We start from the raw sequence: 16,389 nt of genomic DNA on the forward strand, positions 1-16,389 counted from the left end.
CCAAAAGTATTTGCCCACCTGCCTTGACTCACATATGAAATTAAGTGGCATCCCATTCTTAATCCATAGGGTTTAATATGATTTCAGTCCACCCTTTGCAGCTATAACAGCTTCAGCTCTTCGGGGAAGGCTTTCCACAAGGTTTAGGAGTGTGTTTATGGGAATTTTGGACCATTCTTCCAGAAGCACATTTGTGAGGTCACACTGATGTTGGACAAGAAGTCCTGGCTCTGTTTCCGCTCTAATTCATCCCAAAGGTGTTCTATTGGGTTGAGGTCAGGACTCTGTGCAGGCCAGTCAAGTTCATCCACACCAAACTCTCTCATCCATGTCTTTATGGACCTTGCTTTGTGCACTGGTGCACAGTCATGTTGGAACAGGAAGGGGCCATCCCCAAACTGTTCCCACAAAGTTGGGAGCATGGAATTGTCCAAAATCTCTTGGTATGCTGAAGCATTCAGAGTTCCTTTCACTGGAACTAAGGGGTCAAGTCCAGCTCCTGAAAAACAACCCCACACCATAATCCCCCCTCCACCAAACTTTACACTTGGCACAATGCAGTCAGACAAGTACCGTTCTCCTGGCAACCGCCAAACCCAGACTCGTGTAACATATTGGTGGATGATTCGTCACTCCAGAGAAGGCGTCTCCACTGCGCTAGAGTCCAGTGGCGGCGCTTTGCATTGCACTTGGTGATGTATGGCTTGGATGCAGCTGCTCGGCCATGGAAACCCATTCCATGAAGCTCTCTACGCACTGTTCTTGAGCTAATCTTAAGGCCACATGAAGTTTGGAGGTCTGTAGCGATTGACTCTGCAGAAAGTTGGTGACCTCTGCGCACTATGCGCCTCAGCAACCGCTGACCCCACTCCGTAATTTTACGTGGCCTACCACTTCCTGGCTGAGTTGCCATCATTCCCAATTGCTTCCACTGTGTTATAATACCACTGACAGTTGACTGTGGAATATTTAGGAGTGAGGAAATTCCACCACTGGACTTGTTGCACAGGTGGCATCCTATCACAGTACCACGCTGGAATTCACTGAGCTCCTGAGAGTGACCCATTCTTTCACAGATGTTTGTAGAAACAGTCTGCATGCCTAGGTGCTTGATTTTATACACCTGTGGCCATGGAAGTGATTGGAAGACCTGATTTAAATGATTTGGAGGGGTGAGTGAATACTTTTGGCAATATTGTGTCTATTGGTTCCATGGTTCAGGTGGCACATATGGGACACAATCTAGCATATTCTGTTACCGTGCAGTCTTTTACAGGAATAAAAGATGTGATTACCTCTTTATACTTACACATAGATCTAACAATCAGACAATGAACCGGAAGAGGAATACACTATTAGACAGATGATTCATGGGCTCTTACAGCTGCATTTCATTTATGTGTGGTTCTTGTCCCTTTTGTCAAAAAATTCAACACAGTGAGGATATTTCCATAAAGTAAATGCTGTCCTCTCTGTCTTCACTGGTTGAATTATTAGCTACATGTACACAGTGGGGTTACCTTTTGCAGGTATGCAGCTACCTGTAAAAAAGTAGGAGAGAAACAGAAACAGTGCAGATACTGTTGATATTTTTCTTTCCGCAAAATTGATTGGGAGATGCATTATTTTTACGGCAATGGAAATTATACACGTTAGAATGGGATCAAAATTTTACTATTTGATGCATCTGATCACTTTCTTGTTTGGAGGAACATTATTTAAACCTTCATTATTAGCAACCTTGGATTAGGGAATGCATGGAGACACAGCTGATTGCAGGTCATCTGTCACCTCTAGCTCCAAACTGCCGTGGGACTATAAACAATCACTAACAACAGTGGAAGCCCCAGAATGGGTCATTACTCTGAGAGCATAACCATGGACAGTGGACTCTACCCTATAGCTCTCTTTTCTTTCATAGTGTAAGGCTGCCACAATACCAGATTTTTTAATGGCTGGTTTAGACTGGATGTGTGGTGCCCATGTCTTGGGTGTGTCTCAGCTAGATTTTCATTTCTGTGTGCATGTTAAGATGTCAGGGCTTAGAGACTGACCACTGCATCCCATACTCCAGAAACATGTATGATGTGCCAAGAATCTTGAGAATAGAGGGCTGACTTATATTTTTGCTTGCCACTTCTGTCATCCAGAATAGACAGGAAAAGGATAAATAGTGAGTCATATTTGCCTTGTAGTAAATATTCATGTGCAATATTCATGTGCAATATTCATGGTAGAAAATATCACAGCCAAGATAAACACAGTACGGTTTTACTTCCTGCTTGTATTTTTTCAAAATAAAGCATGTCAGTGGTCAGTTGAGAAACCTGCCTTTTTTGTACAGAATGCTTTTATTTTGAACCTTTTCTCTGCTAATCTTTACAGTGAATCAAGTCAGTTATAGGAAGATTTATTGTACTAATGAAGACAGACAGGGCTGTGACAGCAGGAAGACACAGACAACATGCAGTGCCAAGCTGGAGCAGACATACTGCAGCCTTCACTCAGCAAACACGCACCCAGTCTGAAATAACTATTCGTTTTATTTTTGGGCTTTTTATGCCTCCTTTGAGGAAGGAAATTGGATAGAGTTGGAAACTTTGGATGTAGAGAGTGGTCAAAAAAACATGCAGGAAAGGAGCCACAGGATGAACTCGTACCTGGGCCACAGATGTCAAAGGCTACAGCCTCACACACTGTACGGGCTGTAGAGACAGGGCCAGTAGGCCACTGGCCCCTAGTAACAAGAACTTTAAATGATAAATCAAACAACTTCAGCACCATGGCAACAAAAAGAAGATCTTGGCACTAAATATTGAGTCATTTTAAAGTTGTAAATTGCACAGAAACTGCAGGCAAACTTGTGCACACTTTCTAATTGTGCACTGTAAACTGAAACATTACCAGTGTTGTTGTGACAGTGTGCAGGAGTTTGGCTGCAATGTTTAAGGATCCATTCTTTTCCCTAGGTATACAGTGCTTAAAAAATGTATTAGTCCATCCTAACCCTAACCAAAGTAAGGTTTATGCCACAGCTGCCCTAAATGAACAGCATTGGTAATTACCAAAATCATGTTTTATGTTTCTGCAATGGTTAATACACCAATATGTAGAAGCTCTTTAACCCAAATGATATTTTTAATGCTAAAATATAATTATTATTGTTATCCATGAATTCTCTAATTTACTCATTTACAAAAAAAACCCTGAAAAAATAGTAAAGCACATTAATATTTCTTGATTAATATGTCAAATTATAGTTATTTACTGTCATTCCTGAACAGAAAAATGAGTTTTAGTGGTTGAATGTTATGCTTTATTAATTTCTGACTTCTCAGAGAAGCCCAGTGAGCCAGCTCAAATTTGTGTGAATTCAGTTTGAAATTCCTCATTCCTGTTCAAAATGGTAAAACGTGGAGAGCTCACTGAAAATGAAAGAGTCCGCATTAAAGCACTTCATGATGCTGGATGGTCTCTGAGACAAATATGACAGGTGGTCTAATAAATTTGTTAAGCACTGTATGTATCATGAAATGGACATTGTTTCTTAAAGCTTTGACTCTTTTGATTGCAAAGCAGATGGACACGCCTGTTTCCTTGTTTTTCACTGGCGAATCCATCTTGCAAAGCTCCCATCTAAACCGTTTGGGCCCGGTTAGAAAGTGACAGGACCAATCAGTGATGAGGGGCAGTACTTTCAGGTGCAGCAGAGTCGTGACGTAAACAAGCAGCAGCAAGAGCTGGTGCAGTTATGGAGGAAGAGATTAGCGTGGATGCTGCTAAAGCGCCAGTTTTATCAGAACTTGACAACATTTCTTTGTTAAAAGAAGAACAAAGAACAGCAGTGAGTTGTTTTCTTTTCAAAAACGACAAAAGTCGAGTACTTACATGTCTATAGTCGTTATGTTTCATGTTATTCCTGAGTAGCTGCGCACATGCAGCTTGATAGCGGCTACATCACGTGTTTTGTTGCTCTGATTGGCCCGTAGAGATGTGACAGACAGAACATACACCCAATCACACTCTGAGTTTTTTTCAAAGCCTCTGCCTGTTCTCAAACGTTTCCTATTGAAGCTTGGATGTGTGAAACACATCCATCTGGCGTGTCAGGTTATCTTTTGATAATATCAATCAGAAAAATACCCTAGACCAGTGGTTTTCAACTGGTTGGTCAAGACCCTAAAGTGGGTCGCAAAGCTCTTTTCAGTGGGTCATGAATGTGTGCCAGAAAAAAAAGGTGGCAAAAAGTCTGAATGGAAACCCTTGGTGGTAAACAGTAAATTCATACAGGCATTTTTAAGGTTTTCCTATCAAGACAAGTAAATGTCAGTAATTGTCTCAAGATATCAACATATCTATCTCATTTCTTTGGATAATAAAGCTCTTCTCCTCAAGATAATCAGGATAAATCTTAATAAATTACCAAATGTCCATGATTTCTAAGAAAAATGGAGTAAAATAAGATGTATGCATGCTTATCCTCCTGTAATGTTGTGGTTTTTTAACGTTTGTTTTGTCCCGTCTCTTTGTCCAGTAATGTTTTTTTTTTTTCATTTTGAGCCTCAACTGTGACATATTCATTAAATACATTTAGATTGTTGGAATTTACAAAGAAATTGGATCACAATATTTCTGAAGGAGGTGGAGATAGGTCCTGATACCTGACCAGTTGAGAACCACTGCCCTAGACTGTATAATTGTAAACACTTACTGAAAAGTATCTAAAGAATTATGACATTTTCTCAACATTTACAGAGTTGATAGATGAATTTGCAATGGTTTCAACATTGTAGAAACAGAGAAAGTAATGCTGGATTTACATTAAAGTGCTTTATGTAAAATCTTAACCCACAAACGTGCTGTTAGAGCCGTAACACTCTTTATAAAGTCAGTGATTGATCGGGTATTAGAACGAGGAGACCTCTGTGATACATCAGAGACATAAAGAAGAATGTGAACAATTCTTTAACCTAAATTGGACTGATGAGTAACAAAGAAACACATGTATGAATCAGTTATTCCGGCTCCAGCCTACACTATCTGTGTGAGAGTGTGAATGTCATCTTGCATTCTTCTGCTTTTGTGTCTGCGTGAATTTCTGGATCTTGACGATATAAATAAAATTACTCCCATGTTGTCACAGCAAGTAAAAATGGATCATGATGCTTTCCAAACTTATTCTGGTGACGATTGTAATCCTGCGTGTTACCACCAAAGGGTGCAGCATGGTGACGGATGGGAGCAACATGTAGCCTCATGCACGGCGCTGCACAGAGTGATGAGTGGGACCAGTGAACTCACCATGAGTCAGGATCACTCACAACCTGATGCATGCACAGACAAAGAGCAGACAATTAGAGCAGAGCAGATCATTTTCTGTCTTTTGGATGTTTTTCACTTTATGCTGCAGATTTTGATGATTATGTCAGTAAAGAGTGTATTTAATATAATAAATTAGCCTGTAAATTGAGCTTTAAAGATTAGCAGAAGAAGAGAGACAAAGACAGAAGCAGAGAGTGAAAAACCAGGAAAGAGCAGCGGCGAAGAAAAGGCGAGAGAGAAGAGCAGCAGGCAGATTTTACACAGAGAGGGAAATAAAAGAAGAGCGAGGGAGAAATAAATAAAGATAGATGAAGGGAGAGCGGCAGGCAGGCAGGGAGGGAGGGAGGGATGTTGTGGGCGCAGCTCTCCAGTTGGTGTTGCTATGGCCCTGCCCTCCCTGCTCACTGAGCCATTTCCTGTTTTTGACCTGAAATCTTTATTTAGAGCCATCCCTCCTCGCTGCTCCGCATTCATGAGTCAACTCAGAGTCCAGAGAGATGAACGCAGCACTAAAATCAGATCTCCATTCACCACTGATCCTACGTATACATGCACGTCTGTTAGCTGTACTCCAGCTGAGCTTCCATTCAGCCTAAACTGTTGGCATGATTCTGATCTATTGAGGATCCTTGTTGCCAAGAATAACACAATATAACTGAATTACTGTTGCACCAACAGTTGCCATACTCTCTGCTGTCTGCACTCACTGAGCTGACTCTGCTTAGCCTTTCCACATTCATCCTTTACATTTTTCAATCAAGTTTCTTTTTGAGTTCATCTATTTTTGGTTAATACCAAAACTGTTACATTTTCACTTTTTAAACAACAAAGATTTCTGCTCTTAAATGTGCGTTAGCTCACTGGGTTGCATCAGCTTGTATGTGGTTCAGTTGGAACATCAGGGTGGCTTCACAGTAGAGACCCAGGCCCAGATCTGAGTGCATTCGACCTCAAAGTCTGGTTCATTTGATCAGTGTGAACACAGTTGTACCATACTCGGGCACAGTCCCTGAGTCTGCTTGCAGAGTGGTCTTGTCATATCTGCACCACAGAGAACCATTTCATCCTCTGATCTGCACGGGAGATGTGGAAGTTGGAGGAGGGTCATCAGTGATGTTTTAAAATTGATCAAATTATCCATAGCAGTATGATGGACGCCATCATCAGCATGGAGCAAATCCTGGGTATTACTACGCATATCTCTTTTCTTCTTCTTCTTCTTCTTGGGGGTTTGTGATCTACATAGGAGCCCAAAATCAAGTCTCATCAGCTGCCTGCCTCATACCGTACTGAAGCAAGCTTCACCTCCTTTATCAAGTCCCCTGCTGGCCTGCACTCACATTGCTCCAAGCCCAGCCAGGCCTGAGCATGGATACTTCATCACATTTTAATGTGGCACATGAAAACACATGGCTTCACAGAGTTAGCACAGTGAAGAATCACATAGAAAACATGACAGGATCTTTACTCACCAACTGGCTTATTTTGAGTTGTTTTGATCAGATATGACTAACAACTGATAGTCTGGGGGACTTGGTTCAATTCAGGGCTGAAATTGCAGCATTGTTGCGCTTTAATGTGGTTTGGTTAACTCTCACATTGCACTTGGTCAAACTAACCAAACCATCTTGATAACATCAGGGAGTTATATGTTTTCTACTCTGAGCGAGGTACGTGTATTTGAGTGTATCAAATCACATGAATACACCTGTAATTCATTACTTTTTATGCCACTTCCTGCCTTAGGTTCACAAGTTGGTCCGCTTTGCCTTCACACCTCAACCGTACCTCACCAGGGTTCATTTGGAAGTGAACCGAGACCCCCCTTTTTAAGGAGACCACAGTTCACTTGTTTTGTCCACACCAGAGTTGAGCTGAATGAGTTTTCACACCACTTAAAATGAACTGGCCTATCTGTGAAAATGAACCAGGGATCATTTAAAGTTGACCCAACCTCTGTTTAAACTGATCAATGAGAGGAATGATCAGATCAAGTATAGGTCATGTGCACCTTTCGCAGGAGTGCTTGCCAATGTGCATGAGCAGAAACCCACTTCTTCCATCACTACCAGGGTCAAGGAAGTGTACTGTGCCTGAGCATGGTCTGGAGCACTCATCCAGCTCAAACAAAGAAGACTTTGGTGCTCAAGTGTGCTTGGGCACAACGTACTACCTACAGCCTGACAATCCCTGTAAACATGTTAGTATGACTGAAATAGTACTCAGCAGAATTATTCAAAGCCAGTCCAACACTCTTACATCGTGCAGTTAAAAGTCAATTTACTCTTTCATGTTTGCACCTAAATCAGCCCCAAACATGACTAGTATGATAAATAAATTAGTTCCTGTGCCAGGCTTTGGTTTGGAAGTTGAACACCATAAGCTGCATCTACTGCATTTTTTGCACTTGCAGAACCAGCAACCTCAGGTTTAGAGTGCTTCACATCTACTTTACTGTTGCAAGGTTAAGTTTGGACCTCTGCATCCCTCAGTTGTGACCAGAGTAGCAATACCTACTCTGTGTGCTGAATAATTTCCTTTATGCAAAGGTGCAATGTGTAAATTTGGGAAAGACCATCGTTAGCAAGACTGTGTGTCTAATGCTGACATTATGCTCAGGAGAGCAGGGATGGGAATGGTCAGCTGCCTCGTACCTGAATGGCAGCTGCAGTTTTACATGCTGTCCTGGGCCTGGTCCAGCTTACTGCATACTGGGTGCCCAGGACCTACCTGGTGGGCTGGTCCAGGGGCAGCTGTGTGTGTCATGGAGGGGCCAGCTGAAAAGATACCTGAGGCTGAGTGGTAAACTGGCATATGCTCCTGTACCTGACCTGACCTTTTATTGGGTCTCTGCTGTGGTACTGTAGAAATATGCAAGATGCAAAGTCCAAGATGGCAGAGTCCACAAAGGGGTAACCTGACACGCCAGATTGACTGTTTCATATATTTCACATTCTTCTAGGAAACTTTTCAAAATAATCTCTGAAGAGGATTGGATGAACACTCTTTATGTCACATTCATGACGAGCCAATCAGAGCAACAAGACAAAATTAGGTATCAGACATATGCAGCACCACTGCTAACCTAAGCTATACTGGCTAGTGCTGCTGTAAAGTTTGAACAGCTAAGCTTGTTGGGAGCTAATATTTATTCAGAAACCTATCCATAGAAATGCAAAAATATCTCTGCTAAGACAAGCTTTTAGTGTTTTCATGAAACTCAGTATTAGTTCAAGCAGGACACGGTAGTCATATGCCCAGTCGTGATCAGCTGATCCCAGTAATCGCCTCCCAGCTCCGAGCTTATCACAGCTCTTTCTCTCAACATAGCAGTCCATTTGAATATGACATACTTCTCATTAATCCCTGCTGGCATTAATGCTGATGCACCACGCTGCTGCTGGCAAAGCTTAACCTCCTCCACCCCAGCCTTCTCCTTAATAGCATTAAGCTGGTTGTATTAATTACTTTTGAACTGATTTTTGCCATGAATGTAGCCATCCATAGTGGGGTTTCTAGCCATGCCCTCCCTGGAAAGTCAAAGCAAGCTGCTTGACTAACCCATGGAGCATCTTTTGAGCAGAGTCTTCTCTGCCAAGTAAAACTGTCCGTTTTGAAATAAAATGGTAAAATTTTGAGGAGTGTTCCTGTCTGAAATAAAAAAATGTGATCAAGTTATGAATAAACTGCTACTTCTCTTCAGCTATAGTACATCCAAGCGAACTGCTATCGTGGTGGTAGCCATTGTGTACACCGGCTTACATACAATTCAACCCCAAAATTGTAAAATAACAATTGGCAAACAGCCCTGAATATGTATGCAAGAAAAGGTCATTGCCACTTGTCATGATTTTACTGTTTGCTTGCTCACTTGCTCTGTTTGTGATGTAACAGGTCAACCAAAGAAGGCCAAAATGCAATAAGCTTAAAAGAGGCATATCGCCACCTACTGGATTCTTCTTTCGTGTAGACGTACTGCTAGCATCGACAAAGCGAAACCTGAGAATTGCTTGATGTTCTGGTTGTTTCACTGCAGTTTTAATCACACCTTAACACCAACATGTAGGAAGGTGATTCTCCCTTGCTTCATCTTATATACAGTACTGTGGCCTCTGAGAGAGTCATGGCTTTAGTGCCTTGACCTGTATGCTTGTCTGTATAGTCTGAATTGGCCTGTATTATCTATACAACACCATCCAAAGGTTTGCACACATTAATTCCAAAACAGGCAGAACACTGAGTCTCTGCAGCAACACCACAAAGATTTTATGGCTCTTAAGTGATGATTGCTTTATTTCTTTATGAGATTTAAGATGGTTTTCTTTGGAAAACCCCATTAAATTGTTCCTTCTGGGCTTGGCAACACTAATATTTGAAGTGTCCCTGGGAATTTAGTTCATTGCAGTGGAACTTTTGCAAGAAGTTACGTTAGTTAGAAAAAGCACCAAAATCTGGTGCTATATTGGATTTCAGTGATCTTTTAGAGAACTAGGACAAAGGTTAGTTGTTTTGTTCCATACTGGTGCATTTAAATCACAAGCAAAATCCAAAAATAAAGTATTGACATATCGGAACAGCTCAAGGTTTGCAGGCTTGTTTTTGGCCTTGAGGTTGTTTTTCTTCTTTAATACAACTTTTAATGAAGGAATCGATCCTTATAAGAAAATATCAGAGGGTTGTAACCAACTTCAGACGGAAAAATGAGAAAGTTAGGGAAAGATTTTGGACTAATTCTTCACAAGAATACACAATTACACAATGTTCTGCCACTTTCTGTAAAATTTTTGACAACTAAGGGCCCAAATGCACAAAGGGCCTAACTGAATGTATGTTTCTGTGCCAACTACTGAGGCCCAAACACTAATAGATGGAAAGGCAAGTGACAGCAGGTTGATCAAAGCCTGAGAACAGACAGCCTGTCTGAGTAAACAGGGAGACTTGTATTGTGACTGTATCAGTGCACAACTGGGTGAGTGTGCAGCAGGGGGCATAAAGGGCACAAACGGTCCAAGATGCCCATTTTCTGCCCCATGATGCTCCACTGGAGTTTTTGTCTGCATGCAGCGTTTTGTTCGAGTTTACCGGACTACTTTGTGCCATCTGCTGCAGGGTCACACGGGCATCAATAACCCAACAATCAGCATGGTTAGTCCAGTGAATCACTTCTCTGACTCCATAACTGTGTCAGGAGGGACAGATTAATGATTCAGGTGGCGAGAGCGAAGAGGGAAAACCTTGGTTAACGCTGCTCTTTCATTAGTTGCAGCTCTTAATGTGAACTTTTTCTCTTAATTAGCAGTTTTAAAATGTTGTAAATGTTCAATTAACTCACATTAGACTGACAGAAACAACTCCTCTGAGTGTGAGTGTGTGTGGGCGGAGCTCAGCCGACGACGCCACTTCTCCGGGGCAGCTGCTCGGTTTCAGCTTCTCCTGCTGCCTTCACGTGCTGCTCGTAAATTTGCCAACCGTAACAAAGTGAGGCTTGCCAACACAGTAGACACTTTCTACACTACTGACACAAAGGTGAAGGCCCATTTCAAGGTAACTGTGTGAGTAATTATTGTATTATTATTTATAGTTAATTTTAGAAATTGGTGCCTGCACGTTTCTCTTAGATTTATCTGCAGTAAGAACTGATCAAATACTGCACACGTTTTCAGCTGTACCTTGTATTTTTTACTTTGTGATGATGAATTAATGAGACTAAAATAAAGGTTCAAATTCCTTACGAGATGCAAAGAATCTCTCTCTATATCCAAAGTGTTTTAGAAAAATGATATGCTGATACTTATGGGATATTTTGTTATTTACAAGCAATAAAAACGTTTAAAAAAAAACACGAGTTTTTTTTTTACGTCTTTTGCAGTAATTAATTTAAATCCAGATCCGACTTGATCATATATGTCAAATATTCATTAGTTCTTTAATTTAACCCTTTCAATGCCAGTTTAAAGCGGTGTTAGTAATGTAGAAAAAACCAAAATATTTATTTTTCCTTCAATCTAATGGATTATTACAGCATCTATGTTTAAGATGAGCAGCAACATTTATTTCTATGCTGTATCTTTTTCTTGTATTATATTTTAAAATAAAACTTTTACACAAACACTGAGTGAAAGGGGTCAAAAATGGACGCAATGCATAAATAGCAGAAAAAAACTTTACAAAATCTTTCACTTTTTTGCTTGAATTTAAATCACTATCAGACCTGATCATAGATATAAAATGTTGGGAATTTTAGGATTAGGATTTAGATATTTAGATTAGGATTTTATGAGAACTCTTTAAGTGGAAACTCAGATTTTTTTTTTAATGTACATTTTTAATAATGAGCAATAACTTAAAGATTTTTATGCATTTCTTTAAATTTCAATAAATTTCAATTCAACTTTAATAAAAGTGTTACAATAGTAACCTTATAGGAATCTTGGAAAAAAGAATGTAATTTCCCTTCATGCCAAATATTGCACAATTGGCTGACATTTGATGGCAAAGAGGAAACACAAAAAAGCTGAAGCAGTGACCTCAGAATGAAAGCATATGTCATAAATTGCATGTTTTTTCTATACAACAGTGGCTAGGGGATCAAAACCTGTGGTTTTTTGGGTTTCATTAGGGCATTTTTGGACACGAACTACCTCAGTGTATACAAAAAGTGTACAGAGCTTACTACTTTACAGGTTCTTAAAAATCTCCAAGATCTATTGAAAAAACATACCATCCAAAATTTGTGTTGTAAGCATTAACACAGTCAAATAAAAACAAAACAAAACAAAACAAAAATCCCTCAGAAAGCTCTGAGATAGCTTTTACACAGTGTGGGTAAAGTGGTCTATGACATTCAACAGAAGCAAAACTTAAAAAAGTAGACACACATGTCATCAGGAAGATGCATGAAGAAGTATAAATGCATCCAAATTTGTAGGCAAACTTGTGCACACTGTCTGAATTGCACTAAAACAAACATGGTCAGTGTCATGTGCATTTTTGACAGTGTGGAGAAGTTTCCTTGTAGTTTTTCACTGTTGAAGACAAGAAAATACCCTCTAGTGGATGCCTAGGACTTTATTTTTGGTTGCTTGAGTACCAAAACATGTATCAATATTGTCTTGTTTTTACTAGTCACATTGAAGTTCTGAGTTTTTTCTGGGGTTGAGACAACCCTAGTTATATCAGCATATTGCTTTTGGACAATTTTATGCCTCATTTTTACAGCTAACATTAATTTTATTTTGAACCTCCGTGTTAAAAAAAAAAATCCTGATTTATGCTTTTTGAACGACTGTGTTGCTCAAAACTTCCTATCCTAAATAGCCTGCAATTGTTTATCAAGGGATATTAATGTATTAAGCAAAAAAAAAGAGAAAGAAAAAGAGATGCTCTTGGAAGCATTTGCACTTTGCCCTTCGTTGGCACGTAGAACCGTTCTAGATGTAGGTAAAAACAACTGTGCCAGAACGCACACATGGCTACTTCACTGAGCCGGTGAGATGGCAGAGAGGACAGCACTTTACTCTGGAATTGTCCCCTCTGTGTTTGATATTTGGATGAAATGGACAATAACATGGTGAAACCTAAGTTTAAAAGCCCATGTTGCTTTTTTTTTTTTTACATTGAATCAGCAGTGCAGCCGTTCCAAATACGCACGGTCATTACGCACAGCGTTTGTGTGATTCTGTAGCTTGTTGTCAGACCTTGAGAATATCAAAGAGCTGTAAAGGTTTCTGTGTCTGTTAGTGGTGTTAATGGGCTGCATAGACACCGATTATGGACCGTAAATTAAGCTGTTCCATGAGTCCACACATTCAACAGCGGACGTGTGGTCGTTATGTGTCGTTTTTACAATGAACAGGTGGACAGATGGGTTAAAGGGTTTAATATTTGGTAACGCAAAAGTACTCTAACACGTTAGTTTGATCAATAGATAATGCAGTAATCTAACAAATTACTTTCTCAGCATGTAGCGCAGTATCTCACGAGTTAGTTTCAAAAGCAGCGCTACCCAACTCTGCTAATTCTGCTCACTATTATTGAAATTTCAACAATAACCAAAATCCAACATTACAACTCCCAACACTTTAAATGGCACGGATTTACGGCTGTACGCACACGTGCAGCTTACCTCAGTAGAATTGTCCCACAGTCCGTGAAGGCAGCTCTGTTCCTGTGCGCGGAGGCAGTTTTCTCCTCCTATCAGCGCCATTGTGTGTCAGAGTCTGTGGGAGCGAGGACGGCTTGTTCTTGTGTTAGCCGACAGGACTCTTTAAATCCCCCCATGTTTCTCTGTCGAAGCCCGGCGGACCTGGATGTGGTAAGTCGCTGCTTCTATTTTCCAAACGTCGTGGAGTTAAAACCATGCCGAGCAAAGTCTTTAGAACAAGGCAGCGTAACGTATTTCTAATGAATAATAGACGGACTGTGGAGGCTGGAGGTGTTTCAGTGATAGTGCTGGGGGTTGTGGGGGTCTGGGGGAAAAAAGTTTTAAATGGTAATGTCCGCCTGTAGACTTCCAGTGACCCTCTTTATCTGTTAAAGTCGTCCAGTTTACAGAGCCGAGGCAGCGCCGACACTTTCCACTTTATCACCACGGAGAGAAGTCTGATAAACTTTTCTACTCGAAATACACTCACCTATTAGCACGGACTGCTTCCGCAAATAGAGCTATAAATGAGTAATATCACAGAAGTTATGTGGATTTTAAAAAGCGCTTTAAATGACTGAAAACGGCCTACATCTTAAAAACTCTGACAAGCAAAATATTGAAATAAAATCATTTAATTACCAGTGAATAGTTGGACACACGTGTCCTTAAAGTGGCTGTGAATTTGCGAGAAAACGATACGATACATATCACATATACAAGGGCTATTATTGTGATTACTGTATAATGTCACGCTGTTAACAAAGATATATATTACTATTTTTGATCAGATTTTTTTGGAAAGCTGTGAAGGGACCACACCACTTTATGCAGAAAATATAAGTAAAAATACATGTTTACTTTTGTTATGCAACCAGAACAGAATGATCTGCAGCTACCTGTAACATCCAACACAGATGCATGGCTTTAGAGCAGTTTGAGGAAAACATTTAACATTTGCATGCATTCTATAAAAGTTATTTGTATCTAGATTTAGATTTGAAAAAAAAAAGAACTTCAGAGAATAGAAAAAGGTCATTGCTTTTGTGACATTTATTATGCTCTGACTAAGGGCGTCAAAATGTCCATTACTTGTGATACTTTTTTAGAAACAGAATGTTTTAAAACAGGACAATCTTTGTAACTTTATGGATCAGTTGGTTCAAAAAGTGCTAAAACTACAAAAGACAGGTTGTAGAAGAGGAACTGCTCCACCAAAAATGGCAGAAAAAGTCCACATTTTTTTGGGCCAAAACATTGCCAGTGCATGTGTGTAATTTAATACGCGCTCACACTAGGCCCACTTGCAGTGTACCGTGCTGTAGCATGCTTGCACCCCGCCCCCACAGTCCATCATGGCCTGTACCCATGCTGCTCCAAGCCCACCTGGGCATGAGCATGGATACATCGTCATGTTGCAGTATGACACAGGTAGTTTACAAGATGCATGCTCCTGCAGAGTTAGCATAATAGGGAAGTTAAGATGACAGGAATTTTATTGACTTTGTGGTCAGATTTGGCCTCTAACATTACACCACTGCTCAAAAATGATTGTGGAACTGTTGTATTGATCACACGTCCCATCCACACTGTGCACTCGTGCTTGTGTGTGTGTGCATGAGCGATCATACCAAGCTGAAGCGCTCCTCTTCCTCTTGAGCCAGGGGCAAGAAAATGCACCGTGCCTGAGCATGGTACAGAGCACTCACACTCATTAAACAAACTTGACTTTGGGAGTTAAGCGTGCTCAGGCATGGCAGACGGCTCAGTGTGAGTGTTCCCTTTAGCAGCGTGCAGGAGTTTGCCGATACTGGTATCCAATATTGACTACCTCAGATATGTTGCAGTGGTGTCAAAATAGGGGAGGATATTGTGTGATTTTCTCTAGTTTCACAAAGGGATACATACAGATCTATTTCAGCATAAAAGCCATGTAATTGCTCATTTAGTCCTTTATTCTGACTTTATTGAAACCTACTGTACAAGCATGCTGTGGAGTATGGTGAATTTAGTGCACAAGTCTAGTTATGCTTGATCTGGTCCTCAATCAGTGTGCTTATAAGCACCATTTACCCATGTTTATAGGTCAATTAGGCTATTTAACTAGACTGCTGTCCCTGTCCAAGTACACAAGCACCAGGGGAGAATCTGTTTACTGGTAGAAGCCCGTCAGAGTCTGCTAGGATTGGTGGTGGTATGCCCCCTTTAAGCTCTTATCTATTGGACCTGGTTCTGTTTGACCTTGCCAACAAGTTTGCAAACAGCAAAATCATGAACAGTTTTACAGCTGTGGACATTTCATACGTGCCCATCGCTTTTTTGTGGCATTGCATGTTGTTGTAATGCATTTATAGTGACTCTTATGGAAGGCAGAAGACAACAGGACTTACGTGCTTAACATTCATGCTGTGACCTGCAACTTCCAGGTCAAAGCCTGGCATGGAGGTTGTGGAGCATGCACAGAATGCTCAGTCCAGTTTTGTGTAAAGAGTTAATCTATCTCCAGCTGCATTATCAAGATGTGTTAGTCTGGCTTTGAAAAAAATCAGTATAGTCTTACTTCCATCAGACTATTTACATACATGTTTTACATTTTTAAAGTCCATTTTTCTTTAGACTGACACAATAATTTGACTTTTTCTATCTGCATGTAAACATACTGAGTGTTTTGGATCGTCTCAGTCAGTCTCTGTGTTGTGCTGAGTGGAGGGGGCTCTGTTTCGTAACGCGCACCACAGCCGTCTGCTCCTATAATGACAGTCAGCACCTCCTCCTCACTCTGTTGCTCCCTTGTTGTGACCTACAGTCTGCACACACAAGCTCACCGGTCTCCTCTGAGCCTCCTTACTCCGTCTGGACGAGCAACCACAGCAGAGGATCACACGTCGACCACATGGGCCTCTTTGATCAGAGCTGAACCCCGT

General features: G+C 40.7%; 1 protein-coding gene across 2 annotated transcripts in view; it reads left to right on the plus strand.

The window, feature by feature from the left end:
- sertad2b (SERTA domain containing 2b) overlaps positions 1–16,389 on the plus strand; it is an 89,443-nt gene that overhangs the window by 44,735 nt on the left and 28,319 nt on the right. Inside the window, exon 1 of one of the 2 annotated variants that reach the window (XM_041789294.1) lies at positions 13,540–13,636. The exons of the other annotated variant lie outside the window; for it this stretch is intronic. The gene's annotated coding sequence lies outside the window, so the exon portion shown is untranslated. Of the gene's footprint in view, positions 1–13,539; positions 13,637–16,389 lie in introns of those variants that run through there. 2 annotated transcript variants of the gene reach the window in all.

The sequence above is a fragment of the Cheilinus undulatus genome, linkage group 6 (assembly GCF_018320785.1).
Source record: "Cheilinus undulatus linkage group 6, ASM1832078v1, whole genome shotgun sequence".
Taxonomy (NCBI): Eukaryota; Metazoa; Chordata; class Actinopteri; order Labriformes; family Labridae; genus Cheilinus; species Cheilinus undulatus.